This window comes from Lissotriton helveticus, chromosome 9, assembly GCF_964261635.1.
Source record: "Lissotriton helveticus chromosome 9, aLisHel1.1, whole genome shotgun sequence".
In the NCBI taxonomy this organism is placed as follows: Eukaryota; Metazoa; Chordata; class Amphibia; order Caudata; family Salamandridae; genus Lissotriton; species Lissotriton helveticus.
The window spans coordinates 963,028,935-963,053,902 of NC_136070.1; positions in this window are offsets into that span (position 1 = coordinate 963,028,935).

Sequence of the window (24,968 nt, forward strand, 5' to 3'; positions counted from 1 at the left end):
TGGCACCAACCAAAGCAAGAGCCCGTAAGGCTCCAAAAAATGGAAAAAAGAATGAAATGAACGTTCAAGCGGTAGGCGAAGTGAGCAGTGTCTGTAAGTCGAAGGGGGCGACAAGCGAGCCAACCGGAAAGAACAAACTAGTATCAAGAAATACCCAATCCTTGACGTTAACACGCAGACAGCAAAATACAAATGGTGGCTCGTCAGTGTCCAACTCAATTAAAGATTTTTTGGGAAGACATTTTAAAGGGAAGAATAGGACGGAAAAGGAGACAAGTGCCGTGGTACATCCAATTTCGGAGTCCATAGGCATGGTGGAGCTAGCCTCTTCAATTCAGACCAGCTTTAATATCTCTGGAGTTTTCTTTAACCCTCGGCGTTCCTCATCACAAAGATTGTTTCAGCAGTCTTTGTGATGAGAGCAAGGGCGAAGATGAAACTCTAAGCAGCAAAGATCTGACTAATACTAGAATCCACTAGAAAGAAAAAAGAATAGTAAAAGTAACTTGGTATCAACATCGAAAGGAAAGGAGGGGAAAGACATAGAAAAGAGGATAACTACCCGGTTGGGAGCTAGAAGCCCCAGGTGTAATAAGGCCCTTATGGAAAAAGATAAAGGAGACGTGTTATCAAGGAGAAGAGAAGCTGGATTATCGGGGGCACCAATGGTGCAAGGCAAGAATGTACCCCCGAAATATGGGTTTTCCTGGAACCTGCCGAACAGGGGAAAGGCGGGAAAAAAGTTAGGAAATTAAACCCATTCAATTGTTCACAGCTCCTTTACTCCTTGTCAAAATGTGTAAGCCTCTGCAGCATTGGCACAGAGGACCTGAGAGAAGTAGGGTTCGTTATGAGTAGTAAATGGGACGAAGTAAGTAAGGTTCTCTTTTATTCTGCCTTGGTAAAAGCCACAGTGAAAAAAGCAGAAAATGAGCTGCAAAAGGAGGGGATTAGACTGGTAAGAAGAGAGGAAATCCAGGGGCAGCACTTCCTTACGAACCATGCAGGTTTAGGGTTACGGCAGGTGAGGTTAATTAATTTAAGTTGGATTAAGAAGAAGGATATTGCAATAACTATAACGGATAATGAAATTGCAAGACAGGAAAGAGATATACTCGCTGAGAACAGGTATAATGTCCTAGCAAACACTGAATTAAGGGAGTACGATGAGGAGGGGTTCCTGAGTGAAATCGACTAGGAGCATGGGTCGTCACACAGCCTATCAATACTATCATGGAATATAAACGAATATAAGAAAATATTGACTCAAGAAAATGTTGAAAAATTCATTAAAATAAACAATATTGTGTGCTTGCAGGAGACTTGGCTCTGTGAGGATACCCTAGCAAACCTAGTTATAGCAAGTTTCATTCAAAACACTAAAGCAGCAAAGAAAAACCCCATGGGGAAGCCATCGGGGGGCAACTAACGCTGATCTCTACACAGATAGCAAGGAAGGTTGAAAATGTGAAGTTACACTGCGTTTGGGCACTAGGCTGTAGGGTTTTGCTGCAGACGTCGGATCCCAGTTATGAAGGGATGTGCATTATAAATGTATATATACAGAAGGGAAAGGACCATGAATATAAGGAGAACTTGGCAAAGCTGAAAGAAGATATAGTGTCCGTAAGTGAAAATTATTAGAAGGATATATTATTGGTGTTAGGAGATTTTAATCATAGATTAGATCCCCGAAGGGTGGATAGCTGGTATAAGGAATTACTAACATCTTATAATATTGAAGTGGCCAACTTCCCTAGAGGAGAGACCTCACCACAAGATCCAAAATTTACTCAGTTGATGAGTTCATTAGGCATGGTATGTCTAAATGGGAGAATGCAGGGGGATCGGCCAGCAAGTCGCACCTTTATGAAGAGCCAGCAACTCTGCCCAATAGATTATGTGTTTGCCCATCCTTGGCATTTTGGGTTAATCAAAAATATTGAGATGGTGAAAATGGAAGGTAGCAATCATTACCCCTTGAGAACTGTATTATATTTACCAAGCAGTAAAAAGAGAGAAAGAGTTCTACAGGTTCATGTGGATTACCCTAAACGGCTGACAACCAGGATAACAGAGGAACACATTGTGAAATTAAAACAAACCCAGCTGGCAATCCCAGTAGAAGAAATCCATTCTAGGAATGGAAGTGTCTGGTTCTAAACCATTACTTACATGATTAATTGTGTTAAGAAGTTATTAAGGACATTGGGAAATGAAATATTGCAGGCACAGGATCAAAAGTACCTTGCGAATAAAACCTCAGTACACTTTATGACTGTAGCATGGAAAAATGAACAATGCTTTCCCTATGTTAACAGGTTACCCGATTGTTAGTGGCGAAGAGAGGGTCTAAGGGCAAGAATTGGGGTAAACCCGTGTTATGTAAATAATGTGGTAAAAAGCTCATTGATTGATAAGATGGGAAGATGTATTTGCCATTTGGGCACTTCATGTGATTTGTTACATATCTTAATAGATTGCCAGAAGTTTCTTGATACTCGAATCATGTTTTTAAGACCGATTTTAGCAAATATGAGATTAAGTCTAGGGCCCAGGCTGTAATTTTGGTGACTGAAATGTGCCACTTAGATATTGCCGTTGCTATTGGGAAGTTCATGCAAAGAGTGAAGGTACTTCTTCTTAATGGTTTTAAATGAGTTATTAACCCCCCCAGATTTAATTAATTAATGGAGGGTGTATTAATTGTATCATATTTTAAGACGTGTTTAGTGTATTTAAGATTATGCAATTTTAGATGTATTTTAATACATGTAATGTTTGAGGACCAATGGTCCAAATAAACGTAAATTAAACTTGAACTTGAACACCACTAGTCAGTATAGTTACAAAATGGGGAAAGAAATGAAACTCAATTGAATTATGTTCCTGAGTTTCATAGGTCTACATTTTTCAAGCCCTACCCCCAAGACTTTTTATCAGGACCAAGGATTTCTACTCCCTGATACCACTTATATCCAGCAGAACGGGAAGGACCCAATGATGAAGCATGCCACCAAGGGGAAACCCTACTGGGTAAGGGTTACGTAAAGAAAACATTCTGTTTTCCAACCCAGATGTGGAAGTCAAGTCCAAGGAATGACGGACGGGCTCTCTTTGTTTATGTACAATATGAATGAAAGTCAGCTGGAGATATGAAATACCTCATACTTCCTCTGACAAACCTCTTTTGGATTAAGGCTAGCAAGTTTGTGTCTAAAGTAATCATTCTAGGTTTACTCTATGTTCAATTCACACTATGTCATAAAAGCACTGTATTCTGAATTGGTGTTGTGCAACCTCCTATAGCATGAGAGTAGGTGATTCTCAAGAAAGGTGACATCTAAATTTCCGGTGATTTCAATTGAATTTTCCTTGGTTTAACGATTTTATCTCTAGAAGCGGTCTAATTCGTAATTTATTTTGCTGACTGTTATTTAAGATATCTGCTCCTTGCTTGATAACTGGTAGAGTCAAGAGACCAGAAGTTAGGATTAAAGGCCCAGTGATGGGTTCTTCAGCAGGGGACAACCCTTCTTGCAAATAGAGATCCAAAAGAAATACCACTGCCAGCCTCATTTGCACATTTACAATGTACAAAATAAAAGGAGGCGAGCACACAGAATGCTATTTACAGAACCCGTCCTGGCCCATGAAGCAGCTTAGAGTGTGAGGGTTTCAAGGCTTGTATTCTGATATAGTTAGATCCAAACTAGAACATTGGACATAGTAAAATAACTCTTCATGAGCAAAATAACTGTTGTTTTTACGATTGAAATGACTGCACCAGTACCACTGTTACTTCTATTAATATTACTAGTGCTGCTGCTACTAATGATAACAATTATAATAAATTATAATAAAATAATAAATAATAGTAATAATGTATATGGTTCAGAAAATAAACTCAATTGTTATTGGTCCTCAAATAATAACTGATATTACTACCAAATCAAATCAAACTCAGTTTGTCATCATAATGTTTATTTCCGAACTTTAAAATAATCTATAAAACATATTATACATCAACATAAAAAATTACAATTAAAAGAAATTGTAAAACACACTTTTTCCACTGCATAAGTCATGTTCGAAAGTGCAAATGAATGAATGGTATGCAAATCTGCAAAAACGAAGGGAACTCCTATTTAACTTCCTAAACATCACATTTCTTTAAAAGGCAGATTTAGATTTCAAAAGCCACTCTTACAAATTTGGGGAGATAGAGCCTTATAGCCATTGTAACAATCTTCTCCTACTTAGGTCTACTGTGGTACTAATATGATTGCAGGGGTGTGACTATGAATAGAGCAGGAGGCACAGTGGCTCCAGAGGCCATCGGTCTTTAGTGCCCACTGACCTCAATTATAGCTGTATTTTACTGCCTACCCTGGTGATAAGATCCTATTTTCCTTGCTTGATCTGGGAACCACGACACCATTATTATTACATGGTCAGATTGCATTCATATTTCTGGAATAGCCATTCAACCCACTGAACTAGGTTGCAAAATGGAGACTGCAGGCCAATGATACACCTTTATTACTCCACACATGCTGGGCTCTTTCCCTGGCCATCTATACTCTTTGGCCCATTATGGGCTTGGGAGCTTTTTGTCTCATATGTGATAGGACCTCTTCACCCATATTGGGACAGGACCTCTTAGTAATGGCAGATGGAATCCATCTTAATTGCCCACTGGAGCATATCGACTCTGAAATTGCCAAATTGTACACCGAATACTCCGAAAGTGGTGCTCAGAGGAAGAAAGAAGTGTAATTGGATTATGATCCTAACTACTGAATTTACATATTTAATTTGGCCATGCAAACAAGTCAAACCTGCAACACATCACATAAATATGTTACCTAACTTAATTACAATTTAACACCAACAATGTATTCTAATTTATGTTATACTATGTTATTCTTATGTTATCTTGTGTTATCAGTATTTGTACAGCATAATTGTATTGTCTTGTGACTTCATCTGTCCTCTGGTGACGTCATTGATATGTCATGGACACTTCCCTGAGTTTACTGCCACTCACAACACAACTCTTCAGAACCTTTTTGACTACCCTTTGGCAAACTAGACCAGCTGAACTCTATGAAGTTTATGGCCGCTAGAACATCTTATAGTGAACAAAAGGCTGAAAAAGAGCAACAGTTCCTATCAGAAGTTACTTACTGAAAACAATGCCACAATGCCCTCCACATGAGTCCACCCCCCCACGCCTCACACTCGGAATCCATGGCTCCCATTACACTGCACCTTAACCCAACCAGGCCACCCTCAACCGGCCGAGCGACCTCCGTGCTCCTTCCTCGATCTCCAGGTCCACCACCTCTACGCCACCTGAGACCTGGGCTATAGCAGGTCAAACCCGCCCGTTAACAATCAAGCCACCCCCCATGACCCCTCACACATTCCATCCGAGCCACCTAGCCCCACACCCCTCAACGACTCCTACTGTTCCAGATCAGGCCCACACTTCGAACACTCAAGCCACCTCTCCTAGGACTCCCAGCTCAATCCACCCGTGCCCTCCCACACCCCACTCTGCAGACATCACTTCCTTGCAATCCAGAGCCTCCATAATAATTCAGAACCTCCATTCCTCCATCCTTGATCTTACAAAACTCCTCCACCTTGCTGAACTCTCCTTCGCAAAGATCATGCCCCAGACTGCCTCCCTTCCAAGCCCAGAGCTCCTCAAACAACCACTACCCACTACCTCAAGACATCTGCGCCCCCACAAGCACAATAGCTGCCTGTCTGAGGAGGAAACCTTTGACCTCGTCCTCTTATGGACCTGAACACAGCCCCTATTTTTCCCGGTCTACCTGATGTGAGTGACGTGAGTGCAGCACACCCCATCCTTACAGTAGCCATAGACCCACACAGATCAGCCCCCCCTAGTAATAGAAGAATGCTCAGAAGCAACCTTACGCCAGTGCCCTTGTCCATCCTGACCCTCGCCGCCACTCCCCACCCTGCCCTAACGGGTCTCTTAATCAACTGTTGTTCCGCAGTGAAGCATGCGGCAAACATCGCCGCACTCATTCTGAACAACAACACCGACATAGCCATTCTAACAGAATCATGGCTTAATGAATCTTCATCCCCATGCCTCGACCTCTTAATCCCCCCCAACTTCAACATTGTCAGGCTCGACAGACCACATAGCAAAAAAGGAGGCGGTATTGCCTGCATCCATCGCTCTAACCTCCTTGTCACCGAGCTTTTTTTTTGTGTAAAATCTTTATTTTGTAGTATGTAGTAGAAACAAGAAAGAAAAAACAGCGGTAAACCCGCACATCGTCCCTCACAGGGGGCACAATCAGAAGCCAACAGGACCGATAATTCGCATTATTAGTAGCCAGACAGGCAGGCGGTAGAGAGAAGCTCTGTGACATCAGCGGTTGAAGCGGCAGAAGCCTAGTGCAGGAAGTCCATCTGCACAAGTGCTGTCCTAGAAGAGCAGCTGTTGACGCCTATTAGTATAACCAGTCCAGATTGAAAGGCTTCGGCCCCCATGCTTTTACCGCAACAAACAAACATCAAACGCCATACCCCCCCACCACTCCCTCCCCCCCCCCAGTGGTGGTGAGCACAGCCGAACCAGTCATACAGAAAACCCTCAATTAAACCGGAAAGAGGTGCAGTGAGTGTATGGAGGACGGGCACACCGCCGATGGCAGGCCCTTAGAAAGGAAGCTAACCAAAGGACCCCAGCGGAACTGGAAGTTTTTGAAGTTGCCCAGGAACATGTCCGCAACCCTCTCCAAGCTAAGCAGTTTCCATAGCCTTGCGTGCCACAGGGAGATCGCCGGTGCTTCCGGTTTTTTCCAGGCAGCGGCCAGCGTAAGTTTGGCAGCTCCAATGCAGAGCCACAAAATCTGCTTGTCCGCGCGTGTCTGATGTTCCAGGAGTGGGTCACGGAGACCCAACAGAATATGGTCTATAGAGTCTGCCACAGGGTAGCCAAGGATATCCTTGAGATGTGAAAGGATCTCCTCCCAGTATGGCCGGAGGACCGGGCAATCCCACCAAATATGGCGGAAGACCCCAAGCAGGCCACAGCCCCTCCAGCACCTGTCAGAGGTAGCCGGGAATATCCGGTGGAGTCTGGACGGGTACAAGTACCAGTCCATGAGCGTCTTAAGGTGGGCCTCCCTCAGGTCTAGCGAGTGGTTGAATGCGGCAATATCACGCCACAAAGCTGACCATTCCTTGTCGGAGATATCCCGCCCCAGGATCTCCTCCCAATGTCCCATGTATCGGGGACGAGGCGACACTGTCGAGGTAAGCAGAAGCTGGTAAAGAAAGGAGATGGCTCCCTTCATGGTAGAGGTCCGGAGTATGAATGCCTCAAAAGGCGAGGGAGGTCTCGTAGCCGCTGCAAGGACATCAGGCGACGTGGCCCAATGAAGCAGCTGTGCATGGCGGTATCGCTCCGACGGTGGAACACCATAGTCCCTCATGCAATTGTCAAAAGAGAGGGGGGCATGGCCGTCAAATAGATGGGTCAGGGCTCTGCAGCCGCCTTCCCTCCACACCGTAAAGGGGCCCTCCTGCATTGCCGGCAAAAAAGCTGGATTAAAGTGCAGAGGCGTGAACGGGGAAGGAAATGTGGTCCATCGGTCATCAGCAGCCAACGAATCCCAGACCTTCAGAGTGGTACTAGTCGGGGTACTAATGTAGGCGTTCAGGGGCCTGTCCTTCTTGGGTTTCCAAGCAAGATCCCAAATTGACCTGACCGCGACACTCCTGTCCATGTGCAGCCAGTGCTTCTCCGACGTTTGCTGCGACCACTCCGCTAGTACCCTAAGCTGAGCCGCTTTCTAATAGAGATGTAGATCAGGAAGACCTACACCCCCCTCTCCCCAGGGTCTCCGCAAAACCGTGAAGGAGAGTCGCGCTCGGCTCCCCAGCCAGACAAACCGAAGCATCTGAGTCTTGAGGCACCGTAAGAATTCCCCGTCCAGTGGAATAGGGAGTGCCTGAAACAGGTACAGGAATTTGGGCAGGAGAACCATCTTGATGGCATGGATTCTGCCCAACCACAATAGATATTTAGGCTTCCATCGCTTCAGGTCCGCTCGAGTCCGTGCCAGTAACAGTGGGAAGTTCGCCGAGAACAATTTTCCAACTGTTGGCGTCAGGTGAACCCCTAGATAAACGATGGAGTTAGAGGCCCAGGCCAGCGGAGTTAAAGGTCGCACCCGCTCCACCTCCGTAGGTGAAAGCGTAAGGTTCAGGATATAGGATTTTTCAAAATTGACCCTGAAGCCAGCCACCCCCTCAAAACGCAGCAGGACTTCCCGAACACACGGTAGAGACGTCGCCGGGTCCCTAATGGAGAGCAGAACGTCATCCGCAAATAGCGTAATTTTATGCTTCTCCCCGGTAAAGGGAAGGCCCTGAATCCCCTTGTGCTCCCGTACCGCAATTGCAAGAGGCTCAATACTCAAAGCAAAGAGTAGGGGGGAGAGAGGGCAACCCTGCCTGGTGCCACGGGAGTGAGGGAAGAACGCCGACAGGTGGCCGTTCACCACAACCCGGGAGCGGGGACAACAGTAGTTCGCTTTTACCATGGAAATTAATTTGTCCGAGAAGCCGAATGCCGCCAGTGTAGCGAACAGGAAGCCCCAGTCCACTTGGTCGAAAGCTTTTTCAGCATCAAGGCCCACACGGACCGCCGGGATCCGGAACCTATCAGCCTTCTCTATTAAGTGTACAACCCGACGAGTGTTGTCGTGCGTCTAACGCCCTTTAATAAACCCAGATTGGTCCGGGTGTATGATTGCCGGCATTAAATCCTGCAATCGGCGTGCAATGATCGAGGAATAAAGCTTAGCGTCCAAGTTGAGAAGGGCGATCGGCCTAAAAGAAGAGCAGAGGGAGGGGTCCTTCCCCGGCTTAGGCAGGATCGAGATCACGGCTTCCGCGAGGGAGCCGGAGGTGGAACCGGTGATAGCCATGTCATTAAAAAGGGAGACTAGAAATTCACTCACTTACGTGGCAAATGTCTTGTAAAAAAGTGCGGTATAGCCATCGGGACCGGGTGCCTTGTGAGGTTTCAGTTCTTTAATGGCATCAAGCACCTCGCCGCTAGTAATCGGGGCTTCCAGCAGTTCGTTCCACTCCTTGGACACCTGTGGTAAAGGCAGATCCCGCAAATAGTCCCGCTGTGCGCCGTTGTCGAGGGGCTCCCCCGTATGGAGGTCGGCATAAAAGCGGCCAAAGATGGCTGCTTTAGTCTCATCACGGTACTGCAGATCACCCGCCGGGTCACGAATCCCTCCTATGTATTCCCGTTCCCTCTTGTCCCGCAGCTGACGAGCCAAGTGTCTCCCCACCTTATTCCCTTGGAAGTACGATAGGCGTCGCAGTCTTAGCAACGTGAACTCCGCCCTATTGTGGTAATGGGCTCGCAACTTCCCCCGAACCGCAGTCAACGGGCGAAGGGTCAGCCGCGAAGGCTTAAGTTTGTGGGCCTGCTCAAGCGTCTCCAATTCCGTCTCCAATTTCTCCCTCTCCTGACGTCGCAACTTATTGATGCGAGAATTAAGAGCAAGGCAAGTGCCCCTGATTGACGCTTTGAAGGCATCCCAGAAAGTGGAGATGGAGGTGTTGGACACCGGATTGAGAGCGAAAAAATCCCTAATGGCCTTCCGCAGCTCCTTAGCGGACAAATCATCCCTGACCACTGACGCCGGGAAATACCATTTCCGCTGTCCACCACTGTACGGCGACCATCGCAGAGTAAGCACGAGCAGGCTATGGTCGGAAACTGATAGAGGGAGTATTCTAGAGTCGAGGACATCTCCACGCAGCGCCTGGCTCAGAAAGACATAGTCCAGGCGTGAGTAGGAATGGTGAACATGTGAGAAAAAGGTGTAGTCTTGGGACAGAGGGTGTATGGAACGCCAGCCATCAAGTAAGCCCATCTCTCCCACCAGTCGTTGAGTTTCAGCAGTGAACAAGCCTGTGTCAGCCCTATGGGCACAGGAGCTATCCAACTCTCTACCCCATACCAGATTGAAGTCCCCTAGCAAGAACAGGTGCCCCTCCGCAAAGTCACCCACCTTTTGCAGCAAACCCTGTACAAAGCCATTCTGACCAGCATTGGGGACATATACCACCACAAAGGTGCACAACTTCCCATGGACCAGACCCTTCACCATCAACCAGCGACCATCCTTGTCATTGCGAATCTCCAGGGGCTGAAATTGCAAGTCTGCACGAAAGAGAAGAGCCCCCCCCCTATGTTTCGTGAGTGCAGAAGAACGATATATGAGCGGATACAGTTTATGCTTAAGACGCAGCTCGTCCCTACGTACCAAGTGAGATTCCTGGAGACCCACAATGTCCAATTGGTGGTCCAACACATTCTTCCACACCCTCTGATGCTTCTGCGGTGAGTTCAGCCCTTTAACATTCCATGTCCCTATACTAAGAGGCATCGGTAAACAACAGGTCCGCATGCGCTACTAATTCCCCACCCCTGGCTCCACACGCAACCCTCAGAAAGAGCACAGGAAGGCCTCCAGGGGACCCACCCACCCCACCACTGCCAAATCGAACATGCGACCTCGAGGCCAAGCGCGTCTCCCGCAAACCCATAGTGACCATTCGCTCTCGCATCTGGATCTCACGCAAACACTCATCCCCGTCACCACCACTGCCCCCACCACCCCCTCCCCCCTCAACCCCCCAACCAATACCTTCAGTCCCCCCCTCCCCCAAAGGAGCACCAACGCAGCCCCCAAAACAACAGTACAAATTACAAAACAGAACAATGTCCGGAGCCATGCCCGTGGAGACGGGCCAGGAAGTCATCCCCCTATGGTGGGGAAAGGGGGGCCATTGTGTGTGCCCCCAGAGGGCTGGACTGTGGTGTCTTCCCAAAAGTACAAGTTACCCACAGTACCTGAAGATGACGGGCCCCTCCGGCGCCATCTAAGTTCACTGCAAAGCTCAAGCCGCCCCTGAGCTATCCTGCGTCGAAGGCACCGTCACAGATGCAACGGAGGCAACCTCTGCCCCACGCTCCTGCAGGCTTTCGTGCGATCAGGCCGTCTCAAGCCCCTTTCTCGGCCCACTCTCTGCCAAGACGGTGATCTATGTCTCTGCCTCGAAGGGGAACCCCCGTCATCGGAGGCAGGGGACGCTTCAGCAAGACCCAAGATGTCTCTGGCCGCCTGCAAAGACCGGACCTGCACCAATCCGTTCTACCACCTGAAGATGAGGCGAAAGGGGTGGCCCCAGGAGTAAGAGATGGATTGATCCCTGAGATAGGTGGTTATAGGGCGGAACTCCCTTCGCTTCTGGAGTGTGGAAGCTGCCAGGTCCTGGTACAGCTGAGGGCGATGCTCTCGGAATTGCAAGGATGGGGTATCCCGAGCTTTCCGTAGGATGCGCTCCTTCAATTGAAAGTCATGGACACAAACCAAGATGTCGGGTGGAGGACCCCCTCCGCGTCTAGGCAAGCCGACCCTGTGGACCCTGTCCATCCTGACTTCACTCACGTCCGCGTCATCAAGAATCTGTAGGAAGAGCGCCTCCACATAGCCCCGCAAGTCACCAGCTTCTCCGTCCCACGGCACCGCTCGGATGCGGATGTTGTTCCGGCGGGAACGATTCTCCAGATCCTCCGCGTGTGCCTGGAGGTCCAGGTTCTGCTCTGTGAGTCGGATGACATCTTGCTGTAGTTGATGCACGTCGTTCGCTACGCTGAGGTCATGATCCTCCAGAGTGGCCACCCGTTCACCAATGCCGTCCACATCTCTCCGCACTTCGCGAAGGTCCGAGGCCAGCTGGGAGCGGAGCTCCGAGATGTCTTCCTTTATGGCGGCGAAAAGTTCCATCATGAAGGCTTTGGTAGCAGGAGCTTCATCGTCGTTCTGCCGGGGAGACGCGCTGGATCCAGGGGACGCCGGAGGCTGGGCCCCTTTCTGTGGTGCGTCCTTACCAGGTTTCCCTTTACGCTGTGACGCGGCCATCGTGGGGATATTGGATCTCCCGGCTATGAGAGGTGGAGGAGGGCCCCGATCCGCAGCGAGGAGGCGTCGACTCCTCACCCTAGGTAGCCCCTCTCGTCGCAAGACAGCCGGTTCCAGATCGGGGACCAGACGAGACCCCACCTCAGCTCCGGGACCCCAAGAGGCGGACACCACGTTGCTCCAAAAATGCCTCAGACGACGAAGCAGGGTTCACGCGCCTCGTGGTCTGCCTCCCTCCACGTGCAGTAGGCCGCTCGTCGCCACGCAGTCAGCCCGGACGCCAATACAGGTCTCCGCCAATGTATCTGTTCAATGTAGGGCCAATGTATCTGTTCAATGTAGGGCGCCCTGCCAGCCAGGCCCCCCCGAAGTCCGGGCGTACTCCCCACCGCTGTCGTCCGCCGCCAGGACTCACGATTCAACAGGCCCACACGCTACCTCATCCGCTGTCCCACCGCAGGTATGCGTCATGCAGAGCCACCCACAGGACAGGGCTCCAGGGTTCCGTCTGAGGCCGTGGGGGCTCGTCGACGCTGTACAACTCCAAGTAGCTGTCCCCTAAGCTCCAACAGCGCCACCAGCGCCCACCGGTGTATGTGTCCAAGGGCGGCACCGCAGCCCCCCCAGGGAGGCACAGGGAGGGCGGCGCGGGGGCCCACCGGGCGTTTCGCACTCTTGGGCCGTGCACTCAGGCGGGTCACCTCAGCCAAGCAGCCCCATCCGCCAGATCAGATCAGGGACGGGGGGGGCGTGGAGGGAGGGAGAGCAGCTGCGGCTCTCACCGTCACCCGTAGGTCTCCGCCGCTGGTTCCTTTCCACCGGCTGCAGCGTGGTCTCCCCAGCGGGTCCGCGCCGACCCGGGACCCAGCGCAGCACTCACCGGCAGGCAGCAATCCGAGAGTCGGATGCGCCGACGTCACCCCTGCGCGCGAGTCTCTGGACACGACCGCTCCTCTCTGCCGGGGTGCAGGACGTCCGGCCCCTCACAGCACCCGGGGCCGGGGATCACTGGGCCGCAGGTCGCGTTGTGCCGAAAACCGCTCCCGGACCTACGTAGGGCGGAATCTCGGCACCGGGTCCAGTCCTTCCGCTTCAGGGGGCTACAGCAGGCGGTGGGAGCGCCGAGGGCTCGCTATATCAGGGGCTAAACAAAGCTAAGTGGGAAACGGCGCCGGAGGGACTCTGAGAGACGTCTCACTCCGTCGCCATCTTGGCCACCTTCACCGAGCTTTTAACAGATACTACTGACCCCTGCGAATATCTAGCCCTCTCAGTCATCGGTAGCACCATCCACATTTATAACCTACACATCTTTTATCACCCCCCAGGCACAAACAAACTTTTCACTGACTACCTCATGAAAGTTATTACGGCTAGGAACTCCCCTAATTCCAAGGACATTTTCCTCGGCGACTTCAACCTGCACTGGAATGATCTCAAGGATCCCCATGTCAACGCCATTAAAGACCTATTGGCCGATCTAGCACTGACCCAAGCTTGCCCTTTCCCAACCCACTCGAAAGGAGCCACTCTTGACTGGATCATCTCCAAGGAAACAACCGTCAAGATTACCTCTATAGAACCCTGCGACTGGTCTGACTACCATACCATCACCTTTCTGTTACCCAGCACACACAAGACAAGGACACCACAACAGGTACTCCCAAAACGTTGGGTCAGAGACACCAAAAACCTAGACACCAACAAGCTTGGGATCCGCTGCAAAACTGACCTACCACCCCCCCCCCCCCCGCATCACCTCGGTCAGTGACCTCAATGATCATTACTCGGCTACTATGTCAAGCATCTTGGATGACCTAGCCCCTCTTAAACTAAAAAGAACTCAGGTCAGAGATAAAAACCCATGGTTCACTGGCTCCCTCAACGCGGAGAGAAGATCCCTCCGACATCATGAAAGAACCTGGAGACAGCACCCCTCAACAGACCGCCTAAAACTCATTCGCCAGGCCAGAAACATCTACAACAAGAACATCGTCAACTCAAAAAAAGAATTCTTCAGAGCGGATGGCTCTCCTCCAATCAACTAAAATTAAATGCCAAGAAAACTGAGATCCTCCTAATCTCCCCACCCAAGAACAACCCCGACATCCAGACATGGATTAATGCCATCACAGCCTTAAACTGTTCCCGACCATTGTGGACTCAGCCAAATCTCTGGGAATTACCTTGGATTATAACCTAAATATGCGAGATCATATCAACACAATGGCAAAATCGGCCAGATTCCACCTGAGCTACCTATGGAAATTGAAACCCTTCCTAGATGCTCCGGACCTAAAACTCGCTGTCCAATCATTAGTCATCTCTCGACTAGAATACGGTTGCTCCACCCTCTCTGGCTTACCTAAGATCTCGCTGGCTCCCTTAAAAGCCTGCCTTAACGCAGCAGCCAGACTACTTACAGGCTCAAAAAAATTCGACCACATCACTCCTCACTTGAAAGCGTTAAACTGGCTCCCCTTCGAGGCGAGGATTCACTTCAAGCTAGCATGCATCATGCACAAGGCCCTTCACTCTAACTCCCCCGCGTATCTGGCTCAGAAGCTTGTGTTATCGGGAGGAAACAAAAACCCAAGATCGACCAAGGCCCTCCTACTCCGGCCTGCACGTTTTAGGAGAATAAAAACTTACAATCGAGCTTTCACTGGAACTGCACCAAGAATATGGAACTCCCTCCCTCCCGACATTAGGAAAATCCCTTCCTTTGCTCGCTTCAAAAAAGAGACCAAGGCCTTGCTCATGGGTAAATTCCTTGAATAACCTCGTTTCCCTCAGCCACCTGAGAGACTATTGCTTTATCCTGTGTCTTTGTACATTACCTCTCTTGTTCATTGTATTATTCTTGTCCTGATGTACAGACTATTCCTTTCCCCAGGTACATTACCTGTTTGCTACCCTCTCCCACCTTACACCCCCCTGATTTTCTGTAAACTCTCCTATGTACTAATTTATTATCGTTTTACCTGGTTTTTTTTGTTGTGCTATGACCCACCATGACCCTGTATTACTCTACTTGTGTCTGTGAAGCGCTCTGATACACTCACGGGTCATGTTCACGCTCTATAAAACCTTAAAATAAATATATAAATTACAGGAAAGTGAGGCCTGGTGTAGAAGAAATGTTTTGTGTTCGTTAACTTTTCAATTCACAAAATCACAGGATTTCTGACAGCTGAATGACACTCTAGTACTTATTAAATGTTTTTAATGATTCCAAAAAGCCTTTCCAAACCACAAAGGGGGTTTGCAACCTATTCCGAATCACAATTAGGAGGTGGGATGAATGAGGCACCCTCGCCTAATTGTGAAATGCATTGAAAAGTTTCAATGCTTTGTGACTGCTAAGACCCTATTATCATCACCCCTGCAGGCTGATCTTACTTTAACCAAGTTGCAGTTGCCCCAATAAAAGCACAGACGAGTTTGTGCACTGCAGTCTTGGGCCAGAGGAAGTAGTCCCACCTAGTTAAAGGAGACTCCACCCATTCCATGAAGGGGCAGTCCTCACCAGTAGTCACTGTAGCAGCTCCTCGGAGTCCCAACTCAGCAGCAGCTTACTGCAGTGGCGGCTCATTCGCTAAGGTGGAGGAGCGACGCCCTACTGCTTTAACTGCAAGCTCAATGCAAAAAATACAATGATAATAATGTTCCATTATTATTATTGTACTTTTTGTATTGAGCTTGTAGTTTAGGGCGGGAAGGGGCTGGGGTCCGTTGACATCGAGGAAGTAGGAGTGGTTGCTGAACCTTAAATTAAATGCAGGGCACAAGTCGTAAAAAAAGAAGTGGGGGGACGCTGTCACCGGAAGTGACGTCACGACAGGGAGTGACGTCACGAAAGGTGCCGAGCTCCTCGTCCCAGAGAGGCCAAAGAGTGAAGTCCAGCTGTTTGGCAGGGGGGATGGCGTCCCCCCGGTAAAATAAGTGGGGGGACGCCGTCCACCCGCGTGGTACCCCGACTCGAGCCCTGATTAAATGTGCATGATGGTTTGGCTGGCCGTCTCGGACCGGCCAAACCGTTGTGCGCACTTTGCATGTTCTACACAGGCTGTATTGTACAGCCTGGGTGGAGTACATGCACAGGCACATAGTCCCTCTCTGAGCGCCGAACCACAGCACTCAGACCAATCACAACACTGCTGTAAGGGAGCCTTGTAATTGGCTAGGGGATTCTGGTAAGCTGTGTGCTTCCTGCTGCAGAAGGAGGAGATGTGGCGGCTGACGGGGGAAACAACCTTTACAACGCAACTTTTACAACGCACTACCATTACAACGAAACCTTTACAACACAACATCCATTACAATGCATGCATTTACAACGCAACAATTACAACGCATGACACTACAACACACACCCCTACAACGCATGTCATTACAACGCAGTCTTTACAACGCATACCATTACAACGCATAGCATTACAACACATAGTACCCCTACACTATCCAACACTTACCCTACTGTTGCACCCCCTGGAGTTAGAATAGTAATTTTTACCCCTACACTATCCAACACTTACCCTACTGTTGCACCCCCTGGAGTTAGAATAGTAATTTTTACCCCTACACTATCCAACACTTACCCTACTGTTGCACCCCCTGGAGTTAGAATAGTAATGATTACCCCTACACTAACCAATACTTACCTTACATGCAAAGTAATATTATGCGTTGTAATGGTATGCGTTGTAAAGGTAGTACGCGATGTGAGGGAATGCGTTGTAAAGGTAGTTTTTAAAAGTTTGTTGTAAATGCATGCGTTGTAATGGAATGCGTTGTAAAGGATGTTGTGTTGTAAAAAATGCGTTGTAAAGGTAGGCGTTGCAAAAAGTATGCATTGTAACGTCATACATCCGGCTGACGGTATTCAGGTAAGTGTTTATTATTTGTTTTAGCCTCACCACCCCCGTTCGGTAGCAGCCGCTACTGGCTTACTGACACTGCACCATTCTATTTAGAACATGTCGGTGGAAAGGCTGATGGTGCGCTACCGAGGGGTGTTTGTTCTCTAAACTGCCAAGACTAGCTAGGCTTCTGGTCTGCTGGGCAATGCAGCCATGAGAATTAAATGCCACTAGTGAACAGAAACACACACACTGACTGAAGGCCGAGACGCGAACAGGCAGTTTATCAAAAGCATGACAACAACTAGGATGACTCACTGGCATGGATATAATGACACGCAGATGTCAAGAGTAGGAGCCCTGCTGTCAGGCATAGCACCAACGCAATGTACTGTGACATGCCCATCAGTGCCGCGCGCCACCAAGGGCGATCCAAGGTGACAGGGTTGACAGAATGGCGTCCCTGAGTACTGCACAAGTCTTCAATCCACCAAAAACAACCTATCATGACACACATGCCAACTGTGCCCACGCCCTTTGGCAAGAAGGCAAATCGAAACCCATTGATGCTCTGTGAAAAGGAAGACAAACACAGCTGGAGAGCCGGAGAGGATACGAAAATGACAATGTTAAAGAAATCTTTAAACTATAGAACTGCATTTGTCTTAATCTGCGCCTTTCACAATAAACTGTTAGTACCGCACTTTAGGCCGTGTAATATTCCGCGTTGTTCTGGAGAATGGTAAAGTGTGTCCTTTTTCTCTTTGAGAAACCTGTACAATGACTCTACATGGGTTCGTTTCCAGAAACAGACATAAAGTCTGTAGTTAGCAGAAAAACGAGAACGTTTTTTTTTTACCAAGTATTAGAACCCACAGCCTTGCTAAGTGCCACGCGTCATGCTGACCCTGCCAAGTGCCACGCATCATGTGTCATACTAACTCAACCCTTTAGTCATTCCCGTATTCCTGCACTGGAACATTTTGTCAGGCAATTTAAAGAGTAGCTCTGAGCTCAGCAGCAGTCATTCTTTTAGTGTCACGAGTTTAAATAGCTATTTGTCAGCAAGACTCTGAAACTAAGCATTTAGCTGGCTCCAGTGTTAGCAGCCAGGGCAGATGATAAGGGTTCAAGGAAAGACTAACAGCTGTCATGGTTGAACCTTAAGACAATGTGCACTGTTTTATGAAGCTGGTGGTGGGTCGTCTCTGCTTTCTGCAGATGCAGGTAACTTTAAATCATTTGCATTGTGCCACGAGGGAGCAGCACTCCCTCAGAGAAAGTGCATGTGTGTAAAAAGTGTCACTTACTTCTAAGGCACCAAACGAGATAACTTCTGATATTGGTGTCTACAGGGATTTTTCTGTGCAGTTTTAATCTCAATTACGTTTCCCACATAGTGTCACACATAAAGCTTGGAATGTCACCCATAAGTACACTTAAACCATGGCAATGTCACAGATAAGCAATCTAAAACTTGGCAGCTATGCACCCACCGAACAGTTTCCCAGGACACTTGTCATCAGGCCCCCGTAGTTACCTGATCTCTTGTATTTAAAAGAACTACTCCACTTCAGCACACAGAATGCAAATAGGTTACAAATGCACTATTTATTGGATAGCCATTTGGAAGAGAGATTAGGTTTGTTTCTCCATTAAACTAGCATATACATTATCTACAGCACCACATCCAAATGTACACACATTACCACAATCACTCATGCATTAAATCCCACTTACACAGTACTAGGGGTGGGCAGAATTCGTGGAGCTTGATTCCACGGAATTCCATAAAAAATTTGCAAGATTCAACGGAATTCCGCTGTGGGGTGGAGTGGGCATTGGCTACTATTTTCTTAGTGCAAAATTCACCCTCGCGTTCGAAATTTGGTGTGAAGATGCCTTTTGCACTAAGAAAATAGCGCAGACAACCACCACACTGCGCCCTTACATACTCTGCAGTGATTATACTACAGAGTATGTAAGGGTGCCTCAGCCAAGCGGTCTGTAGTGGTTTCTAATCTTTAGAAACCACTGCATATCACTATGGAATGCATACCCCTCGGCGCCCTTACATGCTCTGCAGTTATTACTGCAGAGCATGTATGGGTGTCGAAGGGTATGCAGTGCAGTGATTTCCAAACAGGGTGGAAAGAGAGAGCAGCCTCTCTATGTTTAAAAAACATTGCAGCTTAAACTTTAATCTGCAGTGATTTTTAACCATAGAGGAACTGCTCCTTCTTCCAGCCCTGTTTTAGAAACAACAACCACTGAAATCAATCAAGAGACTTGTAAAGCGTGACTTCTCACCCGTAAGGGTCTCAAGGTGTTGGGAAGGGAGTGGGCACTGTGGTTGAGTCAAAGAGCCAGGTCTTGAGGTCCTTCCTGAATTGGGTCAGTGACGGTGATTGCGTTAGGTGGAGATGCAGGGTGTTCCAGGTCTTTGCTGCAAGGTATGGGGAGGATCTTCCCCCAGTCGTGGTCTTGTGGATACATGGGATGGCGGCTAGGGCCTGATGGACGGAGTGGAGGTCTCTGGTGGGTTTGTGGAATGCGAGGCGATGGTTGAGGTATGCAAGTCTTGTGTCATGGAGGGCTTTGTAGGTGTGTATGAGGAGATTGAAGGTGATTCTTTTGTTGACTGGGAGCCAGTGGAGGTCTCTCAGGTGGCTGATGATGTGGCTGCAGCAGGGGATATGGAGGCAGAGGCGTACTGGATGTTTTTCAGTTTCTTGAAGAATTTCTGGGTAATGCCGGAGTAGAGTGCATTGCTGTAGTTGAGTCTGCTGCTGATGAGTGCATAGGTGTTTTCAGGATAATGAGACTGTATTGATCTGGCAGTTCATGGTGAGCGAGGAGTCCAAGATGATGCTGAGATTTTGTGCGTGGTCTGTGGGTGTCCAAGATTCGCGGGCCACCAGGAGTCATCCCAGGCGTAGGAGTTGGAGCCCAGGATTAGGACTTCAGTCTTCTCTGACTTTACCTTGAGAAAGCTGTGTGTCGTCCAGGTGGCGACAGCCTCCATCTCGTCGTGGAAGTTGCTCTTGGCGACTGTGGGTTCATTGGTAAGGGAGAGGATCAGCAGGGTGTTGTCGGCGTAAGAGACGATGTTGAGTCCGTGGTTCCTGACAATGGCTACAAGTGGGCCATGTAGATGTTGAAGAGTGTGGGGCTCAGGGAGGGGGCAGATTAATTCTGTTGGTGGAGTGGCTGAATTTATTAGTAATTCCATGTTACAAGAGTAACGTAGAATTACTAAATTCCTCCGGTTCTGCCTGCAGAATTTAAAATTCCGCCCAGGCCTACACAGCACCTCACCCACATCCTCTTGCATGCAGCACCACTGCACAAGCACACAGCCTTACAGCAAATACATTATCAGCTACAGCTACGCCAAAACACAGCGGGACACTTGACTACACAATGTGCATATATTCTGGCACTGGATTTGTCAAAAATTGATTACTGCAATTCGCAGTACCATGGGATAGTAAAAAGCCCATCAATCAAAAGCAAAGGTTGCGGAATAAATCAGCGAAAGTCACATTTAAACTGAAACATAGGAACCGAGTCAATCAAGTTCCACACACAATGCCATTACTTGCCGCTGTTCGGAACTGCATCGCTCTTCAAAGATTAATTTACCTCGCAAGGCTAACGGAGAGAGAATTCTAGCTTACCTATTGACATTTTTTACACTAATATTCACACAGCAATTCATTGCATTCATCTAATAGTCAGTCCTTGGCACCCCCTGATTGGTCAAGTTAAGATTTACGTGGCAGTGTTGTTTTTCACAAGAGGCAACATTATAAATTCACTACACATATACAACAGTTCGCAACAGTTGTTCACATACAACACTAGAGACACACAATACATTTTTACCCAGGCACAGGAACTACACTTGTGCTAGTTATGGGGCAGATAAATACATGAAGCAAACACAAGGAGATGATGGACGGAGTGCTGAAACTTTGCAGACACTCACCCCCAGTAACAGAACTGGGCTGAATCCATCATCGTTCTTTAGCTCACTTCGCCAGCCCACTTCAGACCCAGCCATATGCAAATCAGTCTTGACCCTGTTCCTTATGGGAACAGTCCAGCCCGTACTACTAAGCCAGGTCTTCCGTGGACCGGAAATAGGCATCCTGAGACCGGTTTCAGGGTAACACCCGTCATCAGCCAGGCTAGCTGAGCAAGGATAAACAGCAGACAAACGCGTGACCTTATTTATTGGTAGGGTGGGCCAAGAGACTGAGAAGTCCCTGATCCAGATCATCTAAATGTACATGTCACCGAAACATTGATCACTACAGGCAGGACAATTGTTTAAATCTAGAGGATGCAGAGATGTTGGGCACTCCTTGTAAGAAGCATTATCTGTTGCTTGTGAACCCCAAAGACTGGATACAACTGTACAGCTCACTAGAATGCATGGCAAGAAACTCCTTCATTGGGCTTGACTCTCATGGGGTAGGAAGAGCAAGCAGTCAAGGCTTATTTTCAGAGGATGACGCAAGTGTCAGTTCTAAAATGAAGGTATACCGTTCATGCTGTACAATAATTTGAGTGCATGCCAATATTATGGGGAACCTTTGAAGCTAAAAGTAATTGACTTTCTTTTCGCCAATGTCTGCCATCTTAGTTATTACGCTATCAAGGTTGAACATGTGTTCTAGCCACTGGGAGATCACAAAATTAGGATAATGTTAGTGTCATATTAAAAACATGTATTGTAATAATGCTCTGGGTGTATCTCACTGGAAAATGTTTAAATGGAATAGTCAGAAAACACTTTAGGAGAACATCTACCTGCAACTCTGGGGATAGGAGTGCACAGTCGATCTTCGATCTGAGATATGAATCTCGTACCCTTTGGGGCGGTACCCCTGCCCACTTCAATGCAAAGATCTCATTTTGTGTTTCCAAGATGCTGAGGTGTCACAGAAAGTAAAATAAGCTACTTCATAATTTCATGTGGACCTATAGGACAGATTGTAAAACTCCAGAGGTTTACAAAACAGAGTTACAGTGTCGGAGAGCAGATCAGGCATGAAGATGAAGGAGGCCCTGGAGAACGGGCCTGTGGAAGCTTAGACTCTGTAACAGAGAATAAAACCATAGATCAAGCAACTTGCATGACACAAGGCTCAATATACATTGTTAAAGTAAAATGCGGCATGCATGCGTCTCACTGCCAAACATGGCACTGTTGGTGTCGGTGCACCCAGCCTTGTGGGTGACATCAAGAACATTTATAAACACCTTAAACAAACGTGTGTCAAACTTATGGGCAAACACATGACATAGACATCAGGCACTGTCCAAATGGGATAACTCACCCAATTTAGGTAAATGGTATAGCCTCCAGGAGTAGGAGCTAAGCTAATGCTAATTAGCTTATCTTGGGAGACAAAAGTGGGGAGATGTCACAAAGAGGAAAGGAGCACCTCATCATCAGTATACTCAAGTAGGCTCTTACTGGGAGACCTGTTGGGAAAATTGCTGCACTTTACTTTAATGATGCGGCATGTGGCATGCAAGTCGCTTGATCTATAGTTTTATTCTTTTACATGTCGGTTCTTAGCATTATTACATTAAGGTATCTACTTATACCATATTGGGTTACTTGTGACTGGTAATCGTCTGGATATACACAATTCTACATTCCAACCACTGTGTAGATTAGGGAACTTTCAGGTAGATGCATCAAGCATTTTTGCAAGCGCAACCGGTGCGAATCGCAAGATTCGGCCGTTTGCGCCCGCAAAAATGGCATTTGAGATGCATCAAGGGTTCATGCACTCGCAATTTAAGAATTTGCAAATAATTGCGAGTTCTCAAATTGCGATTGCATTTAAGGAATCGCAATTTGTGATTCCTTAAATGCAATACATGAACCATTCAAAGATTGCGAATTCGCAATCTGGGGTTGCTATTTACCGCGAAGTCAAACTATGTGGTAAATAGCAAAAACTTAGAAATATGCACTTTAGTGCATTTTTCTAAGTTGTATATTACGCACACACATGTCCTTGGGACATGTGTGTGCGCAACACCAGTGAACATTACCATTTCAGGGGTGCAACAGGGTGTCCTTTGGACACCCTGGCACCCTTGAAATTGCGGCACATTTGCGATTTGCTAATTGCTAATCGCAAATAAGGAATGACTCCCCATTCATAAGCCATTCCTTATTTGCAATGAGCAAATAAGGAATCAGTAGGAATCGCAAATAACATTGCGATTCCTACATGCATCCTGTTTTGCGAGTTTTTAATACCGAATCCTTAAGATTCGCTATTAAGGACTCGCAAAACATAACTTTGATGAATCTGGGTTTTAGGCCCTGATGAATTGCCACAAGATCGTTTCTGATTTATAACGGCACGAAACATGTTGACCCACTTAGAATTTTGAGCTATCACAGATCATTATCTTTGCTGATATCCACCACCATGTTTTCTAGACAAGTGGACTTGCCTATTAAACTCTTTTGAGGACCACTTAGTCTAATCTAATGCGCACTTTTCACATACACACATTCCTTACACCAATCAACACCAGCAGCCCCACACCCACACTTCACATACAGCATAAAAAGAAAAGATCTCCAGGAAAGAGCCCCTTTGTGAGTGCCCATCGGGCATTGCAGCGCTGGCCCGACAAGGAGCATGTCCCATGATGAAGAATGACACTCTTTTGGGTGTGTGAGAGCTTTTGCTCCTGAGGAGCCACACTTCCCTGACTGATTCCCCAGTTCATAACCCACCACACATTCTTTATGTTGTATTGTCTCACAAGTATGTGCTTACCAGCATCCTGGGGGCTTCGTCAGTTTCCTGGTCAGCTCCAGTTTAGTCATAGCATCATACGGTGCTGAAACCCGTAAGCCTTGTTTCACATGTCTTATTTGTTATATACCAGCTAATGTCTATACTTACCCTCAACCCCGTGCCTTCCAACTGGCCAGATCTACCCCAGACTAATTACCATCAAGAAGTGCTTAACTTCTGGTGCCCACATTTTTCTCAGAATTCAGAGACCAGCCTGCCGCAAGTTGGAGTTGCCAAATACCAAGTCTAGTCTTTATTCCACCTAAGGCCATTTCAATCCACCTCCTAATACTCCCTGCCCCTTTGTCCTTCTGTTGCTTATTCTTTTTCATCTCTCCTTTCTTAGTTTGTTACTGTTTTCCGTCATTCTCTTCCTTTCTGCCTTGCTCTGACTTGTTCTGAATCGAAGACGAATGATTGGAAAATAAGTTCTGGTCCCAAAAAAGAGTACCAGTGGGGTCCACCATCAAACACCGGCTCAAATTAAGCACTGCTATGAAGGCCGAGTGGTGGCATCCATTGAAACAGACAAAGTCTCGGAGAGTAAGCTCCAGCCCTAGATATCTCTCTTACCACTTTTTTTATGTTTCTCCTCCAGTTGCTATGTCTGGAGAGGCTTAACACTGGTCATCAGTACAAAAGCTAAGGGATAGCAGCTGCTTTCAGCCTATTCCCAACGCAACATTAATGAGTCCCAACCAGTCCATCCTCAAGCAAAAGTGAGACAGCAAAAAGGCAGATGCTTCATAGTATGTGTAACACAGCACTGGACACAATTTGATCACTCACTCAGGATCCAGGCAAACTATCGGAAATTCAGGATAGCCCTAAACATGACACCCTTAAGAAAAGTTCTCTATCAAGCGTCATGGCTGCAAGTCATCCATAAACCATCTTCTGGGCTCACTAGAATGAGGTAGAGAGAGGTGGACTAGGCAAAACATTCCAACAGCCTCCTCCCCATTGCATCAGACACCGGCTGTTTAGCTACTCCAACAGCCCATGCATCTGGGGCAACATCAAACTATAATCTAAGGGACCGATTCACATAAGTAATCTGAGACGAAAGTCTAACTTTGCGACTTTCGGTATTCACAAAGGGCATTTAAGAGTAGTAAAGTTAGACTTTTGGTCTAAGTTTAGACCAAAAGTCTAACTTAGACCAAAAGTCTAACTTTACTATTACTAAAGTTAGACTTTTTGTCTACGTTTAGACAAAAAGTATAACTTAGACCAAAAGTCTAGCTTTAGTA